We start from the raw sequence: 7,086 nt of genomic DNA, 5'->3' as shown, positions 1-7,086 counted from the left end.
GGTGGGGAATTAGCTCAAATGGTAGAGCGCTCGCTTAGCATGCGAGAGGTAGCGGGATCGATACCCGCATTCTCCAGTTTTGTATCCTCACCCTTTTCTCCAGTGTTATATCCTCACCCTTTTCTCCAGTGTTATATCCTTACCCTTTGGTCTTTACTCCTGTCTTTAATGTCTCGCTGAAACTAGAGCCGCTAACAACACGAGCCCATTTTATAATACGGATGGTCTTTCCTTTGAGAGCCATGTACTCCAAGTTCCCTCATAGTCCATGAAGACCCACTTCCTCCGTGGTTCCCTCGTCTTCAGACAGTTGTACCACAGGACTTAGTTCTTTGGGATTTTTCTCATGTTTTGTAGATATTGGTCTCTGCCAGATGAATTTGCAAATCACTTCATTTACTGTATGTATTAATATTACATTTTTATTGTCAATCTATTTTCCATAAGTCCGACCTATTTAGGATCACCTGAAGCACTTACAACCTAACAAATACACTCCCGTTTCTGAATGGGATGGTAAGAGCCAGAGAATATGTAGGTACGTCAGAGTTTTGGCTTTTTACATTCACTCTTTCTCTTCTAGACTCATCTATGTGTATCTTGGTGGTGGTGGTGGTGGTGGTCTGCTGCTGCTACTGGTGCTGGAATATGGCAAAATATGGTGCAAAAAGTGAGTGGGGAATTGCAGTGGCGAATCTATCTGGATTGAAATGTATTGCGCCTTGGTGAGAAGTTTAGTCTAGGACTATCTAATAAACGTTGCATTCAAGGCCTCAACATTATCTTTGAAAAGAAAATTAGCTCCCCCCACCCCCCAGAACTCGCTTTTCAAAAGCAAGGAGTTCATCGGGAGCTGCCAGTTTAGACCTGTTTGCAGCCATTAACAGTAATTTCCAATGTGTCTTGGGTGGGATTCTCAAACCACTACCCTAATTCAACAATCCTCGGCTTTGTGGTCTTTATTACTTCTCCAGGTGATTCTGATACAGACCAAAGTTTGAGAATCATCTGCTTAGAGAATAAAAGTTCTGAAGCATGGAAAGGAAGATACAAGAAATTGCCAGGTACAAAACCCTCAGACAACACTTTCTTCCTTTGGTCTAGTATCTTTGTCATTTACTTTGTCATTACTTTGATCATTATAATATCTTTGTCACTGAAGACTATCCCATAGGTATTAAGGACCACATTTTTGAGACAGGGTGGAAGTGGGATTAATACATTTTCATGAGATTGGCACAAAAGTAGGAAATGTGTCCTACTGTTAAGTGAGATCTCTCTCTTTTGAGCTAATTCTCCAAGTGGATAGGAAATCCTGTCCGTTTTTTCCCTCGTGTATTATTTTCTCCTAAAATTGTGTTCTCTCCTAGCAGTGTTTTTAAAACCTCGCAGCACATTAAAATCACCTGGGGAGCTTTTTAAACGACCAATGTCTGGGTCTCACTTCCACAGTGGCCCAAGCATAGGCCCTTAGTAAAATCTTCCTAGGTGATTCGCATTCCAGCAGATTTCCTCAGCCAGGGTTGAAAATCCTGTCTCTCACTAGCAATGTGACTTCTCTAACTTCCTTGTGCCTTATGCATAATTAAAAGGAGAAGGTCGAATAGACCCCCCTGAATTTCATCCCGGCGCCGGACACCGTGGGCGCTGTCAGTTGTGGGTCAAGCCTGAGCGCCAACAACTCGGAACTCTCAGACCGCCAGGAGGCGCGCGTGCGCCACCGCTTGCCTGCTGGTCCGAGTGGCGCCCCTCGGCCCCCCTCCGCCTGGCTCGGCTGCACGGTTGAGGGGCGAAGACGCTTCTCTAGACCCCTAGGCCAGTGGGCCCGCCTCTGATCGGTGTCGTAAGGGCTCTGGCCTTCTCTGAGGGTTAGGATATGCGAACTTCGGGTTTGACGTCTGATGGCGCGTATTAAAAATTGTTACGGAGAACAATATTTTTTAAAACGTAGAGATTCGCTACACATCTAAAGATGCTCTTATCTTAGATAGGTGTAACTGGAATGTGCCTTTCTGGGGGTAGTGATAAAAACGCCGAAAAAAATAAAAAAGGAAGGAGTTCCTTCGAGCCGGATTCGAACCAGCGACCTAAGGATGCCTGAAGAGGATCACACTACAGTCCTCCGCTCTACCAACTGAGCTATCGAAGGACTCGCAGGGACAAGTTTCCCACTGGGGATGCCATCTCTGCTTGTGGCTGGGAAACGGTGGACATTTGCTGTTTTAAATAAATGTAAATATCTACGTAGTTCACTGTTGCCTCAATTTTTTTTTTTTTTTTTTTTTTAATCCAACACACCTTCAGAACCGACCGACACTCAGAAGCCCTCTGTCCTGGACCAACGAGAAAACTGGAGCACCAATGCTTACCGGTTTGCAAAAGGGAAAACAAAACGTTAAGGAGGCACAAGGAACTGATACTTAGCAAGAGCCCCTTTTATTGTGATGAATGAATTTAAATAACCAATTCTGACTCCACTTGTAAATAGGATTTGAAATACTTTAATCTACAATTTTAACAAGATAATTAACAGAAGACGGAGGAAAGACAGGTTTAAATAATGAAACGCTTCCATGGCATACTAAAATGTTCCTTAATTGATGTTAGTCCCTGTAGATAAGCTAGATCATTACAATGATTTTTAACTCAACAAATACCTGTGGATGGGGGAGCTTAAAGAATATATTTTAAAATTATCAATCTTAACACAAGGTAAAAAGTGGTGCCATTCAAATATTAATTTTGCAAAATATTATATTCTTGTCTAGTTTTCTGACTGAAGCTCAAAATGGCTATTACTCTCCTTTGTTAATGAAGTAGTCCACCTGAGGTGACATTCAACATGAGAAATCCATTTCATTCTTTCATGGTTGTCATACAATGGAGTCACACATAAAGCAAATGATCCCTCGAGTAGACCATGGGGACCAGAGTTCACTTCTGTATGACACAAAGAGAGATTTTTTATTTTTTCTGAACAAGAATTAAAAGCAGGTTGTTAATCACTTAACTAGGCCATTAACCTCCTCAATTCTTCATGAAACAACTATTTGAGTGGGGCCAGTCTGAATGAACTAAACACAATGTAACATTTCGTCCCCAACCCCAGTTGACGACATAAGTTATTCTGTTTTACAGATGTATTTAGTACTATCCATTTTGTCAAAATACACTTTTCAAAAGGTTGAATTCTCTCACACGAAAGATTGGACAGTCAGCCCACTGTTGGGCCAGCAACAATTCAAATTATAATATTTCACTGCAGCAATAACCTGCAACCTTAAAAAAAAAAGGAAATAAAAAGATTAAATGTATCTTATACAAATGTACAATAAATACTTCTTAAAAGATTTAATTCATTAATGAGGGAACTAACAGGATGATAAAACTGATTCAAAGAATTTATTGATACTTACTGAAAGAAGCAATGCTGTAAATTAACATTCATAAGTGAGATACACAATTGGAAAATGCCCTACAGGTAAATCAAACTGTTACTTTTTCTACAGGGCAGACGAAAAATAAATACCAGAGAAAGTTCATTTGCATCACTATCAATTATCTACAAGTTAACATTTACCCTTACAAAGTTGAAAAATACCCTAATCAATAAATACTAAGTCAAAATAATGGAACATACTCATAAAGTGGTGGTTCTCCGGCGGGGCAATTTTGACCCCCGAAGGGTGATTTGGCAATGAAAGGAAACTTTTTTAAGGAGACATTTTTGATTGTCACGACAAAGGAAGTGCTACTGGAATATAGTAGGTAAAAGCCAGAAGTGCTAGTAAACATCCTATAATGCACAGGACAGCACCCCGCAACAAATAATTATCTAGTTAAAAATGTCAATAGTGCTGGGGTTAAAAACTCTGCTCTAGAGAATGAAAATAAAATGATCCTTGGACAGACCTTTTAGAAAATGTTCTAGGTCTAAGATGACATTGAAAATACATGAAGCTTTCTTTTGTTTCCAAATTTTAGACTTTTTTTTTTTTTTAATCTAAAGGCTGAAGAAAACCTGGCAAACACAATAAATGTTTATTTTAAAGTCATTATGAAGCTTTTTTTAATAGAATCCATTCCTTTTTTAAAATTTTTTTTAACTTTTAAAAGTGATACAAACCCCTTAGTCACTCACAATCTACCTTTCCCTAATCATCTACATTCATTTTGCCAAAGTTCTGAGTTCTTTATCATTAACATTTTCTAATTCTCACTCTTTTCTCAATTTCTTCAAAGCCACCTCACTCAGACCCTCACCATCTTCTAACTGGAGTCACTTAGTACACTTTTGAATCCTGCCTCTCAATAGCAATATGACTTCTCCAACTTCCCTGTGCCTTATGCAAAATGGGTGTGATGACAATGAAAATAATACAGATCATAAGGGGATTGCTGTGAATATCAAATTGCATTCGTAAAGCACCTGTTTGAGGTGTGCTGTCCACTGCCCCACTGCCAAAGGCTGGAGCAAGTGAACCCACCCTGGGCACTTTGAAAGGCTTTCATCTGGTCCTCATCTTTGAGTAAGTTAGAGTCTGAAGAGTTCAAGGATGCACCATAGGAAAAGTCTAACATTTCTAAGTATCTGGTATGTCTAGGCATTATGAACATTCCCTTCACCAACTGAGGTCAGGGGCTTTCTGTCCTGTTGTGTTCATAGTTAGCCTTTGTGCAAATAGCCAGTGGCAGGGCCTTAATAAATTATAACTGTTGTTATTATGCTTAATAAAGAAACTTTAGTGAATAGGAGAATCATTTTATGTAGTTCTAACAACACTGTATGAGGTAGGATTAATATTATCAGAGAAACAACTTGTCCAATAGTTTATTGCTACTAAGAGACGAAGTCAGTTCATTCTGACTTCAGATGCGCTCACTGGATACCTTTGCCTATTGATGCTGAACATACCAAGTGGATGCAATAAAGAGAATTAAGTGGTTTGATTGATTCTTCTAAAGAAAGGGTACAATATAGGGAATTGTTAGAGGAATTTGGTGAAGGGTAATTGTGGAAGAAACATGAGTGAGATAAGCTATTTTCTGATTATCCTCAATCCACCAGGCTACATTGTCCTTCACAAGGTCCTCCAAAACAATGAGGTGACTTTTCCCTTACTACAACACGGCTGTTCAGGCCTATCTCCACTCCCGGTCTTTCCTCACAGTGTAGCCCTGTGAGGATGGCTAGCTGGAACATTTTCTGGGATTTTTTTGTTTGTTTTTATACCAATTGAGTCCTTAGCCAAGATCTGTGAAAGGCAATTTCTTGTCCCATACTTGGATTCTTATAGGTGTCAAGGAGAGGTGTCCCTTTTCTGACCTCTTTTTTTTATTATTTTACATTTTCCCTTTCTGAAGCCTACTTAGAGTCTTACTTACTGTTTCTGCATTGAACACTGATATATTTTCACATGATAATACACATCTCTAGACAGGTGCCTATTGGTAGAATTCAGGCTTATGTCAGAAAAATTTTGTATGCATCAAAAGCACTCAAGCACATTCTAGCTGATTCTCATACCAACTCTATAAGTTAAGTACACAGAGCAAGGAGACTGATATTCTGATAATTTAATTAATATGCTTGGCACCAGAAAAAAAAAATTTTTTTTTTTTTTTGGAAGCTGGCCTGTACAGGCATCAAACCCTGGGCCTTGGTGTTATCAGCACCAAGCTCTAACCAGCTGAGCTAACTGGCACAGAAAAACATTTAAGTGACAAAAGCTGTGTCTCAAACCTATAATCTTAACTCTTAGCTCATTGTTTTTCCCATGCTGTCCCTCCCCTTACCCCCCACCTACTAACCAACTAACACACACTAACCAACTAACACACAACTGAATTATGAGGTATGGTGTGCTTTCTTTTTATATTATAGATCTATTCTGCTAGTCAAGTTCATCACTATTTTTTACTTTTTTCCCCGCCATAGAAAATAGAAGTGCATCCTATGTATCATGACAGTGGCAGCAACAGTGAAATGGGTAGAGTTTGTGGAAGGTACTTCAGAGTGTGGTATGGGCAACTTAATAAGGTCTGGCTGGAATCCAGTTACTACAGGACAAATTTTCTGTATTCTTTTATGGAATGGTCAGTCAGGTGCAGCCACAAGAGGAGAGACAGGAGAGGCTCAGGAAAACAAAAGTTTACTATACTCACAAGTCCTAGAAACATGAGGCATGGCATGTCGTGCAGGGCAACATGGAGAAGCCTCAGGGTGATCAGGAGGAAGAAAGCAGGAGAACAGGGAAAGCCAAGGCTGGAGCCTTTATTGGAGTTTCCTTGGGAAAGGCAAGGCAAAGCCAGGTGAATAGTTTATGATTCGCTAGTTTGAATAATTTCAATGGGCTCTAAGATTTAGGGATGGTCCCTAGTTGCCTGGTGTCTGGACCTGGGATGATTAAGGATGAGGAATATTACTTCCTGGAGTGTGTGGCTCTGGACTGCTTAGTTTGCATATCAAAGGCATGCTCTTGGTTGAGTTTTTGTTATCCATAAGAATTGGCAGGGGGGTAAGGGATGGGCAGTCTCCCCACCCCAAAAGGTTTTTAAGATGTCAAAACATCATGATATACAGAAAATAAAAAATATAAGCAATACTGCGTAGGCACACATGTGCGCGCGCACACCCACACCCACACACCCACACACACACACACACACACACACACCTGTACTAGATATGGAGACAAAGAAGTAAGCTCCTGAAATGTGTGCTCTACACTTTATGAACTTATTGTCTCATAAAGAGCATATTGTTCCCTGTACTGGCCAGGCACAAAACAAAACAAAACAAAACAAAAAGAGCATATTGTTAACACATTCAATAAAAGGATATACAGATGACTTCTAAGACATGAAAAGATGTTCATTCTCATTCTTAGTAAAAGTAAATTAAAACTATACAGAGACGCTATCTTTCACCTGTCAGACTAACCAAATAAAGTTTCATGAAATACTGTTGCAACAACTTAATGTGAAAGCATGAAGAAAAACAGGCATTCTCAAACATTGCATATGGAAAAATAAGTTGATATAAATTTTTTGGAGCGTAGTTTAGGAATATTTTTCAAAATTGCA

The 7,086-nt window shown here is 39.6% G+C and overlaps 2 non-coding genes across 2 annotated transcripts; one reads left to right on the top strand and one right to left on the bottom strand.

Annotated features, from left to right (window-relative positions):
* The first annotated feature begins 3 nt into the window (after positions 1–3).
* TRNAA-AGC lies at positions 4–76 on the top strand. Its single transcript has one exon. It is a non-coding gene; the product is annotated as a tRNA-Ala (tRNA).
* A 1,983-nt stretch (positions 77–2,059) lies between these two features.
* TRNAY-GUA lies at positions 2,060–2,149 on the bottom strand. The gene is given in 2 exon segments: positions 2,060–2,095; positions 2,113–2,149. It is a non-coding gene; the product is annotated as a tRNA-Tyr (tRNA).
* Positions 2,150–7,086: the final 4,937 nt, after the last annotated feature.

The sequence above is a fragment of the Galeopterus variegatus genome, unplaced genomic scaffold (genome assembly GCF_000696425.1).
Source record: "Galeopterus variegatus unplaced genomic scaffold, G_variegatus-3.0.2 Scaffold30467, whole genome shotgun sequence".
In the NCBI taxonomy this organism is placed as follows: Eukaryota; Metazoa; Chordata; class Mammalia; order Dermoptera; family Cynocephalidae; genus Galeopterus; species Galeopterus variegatus.
This window is presented reverse-complemented; position numbering and strand designations above follow the sequence as displayed.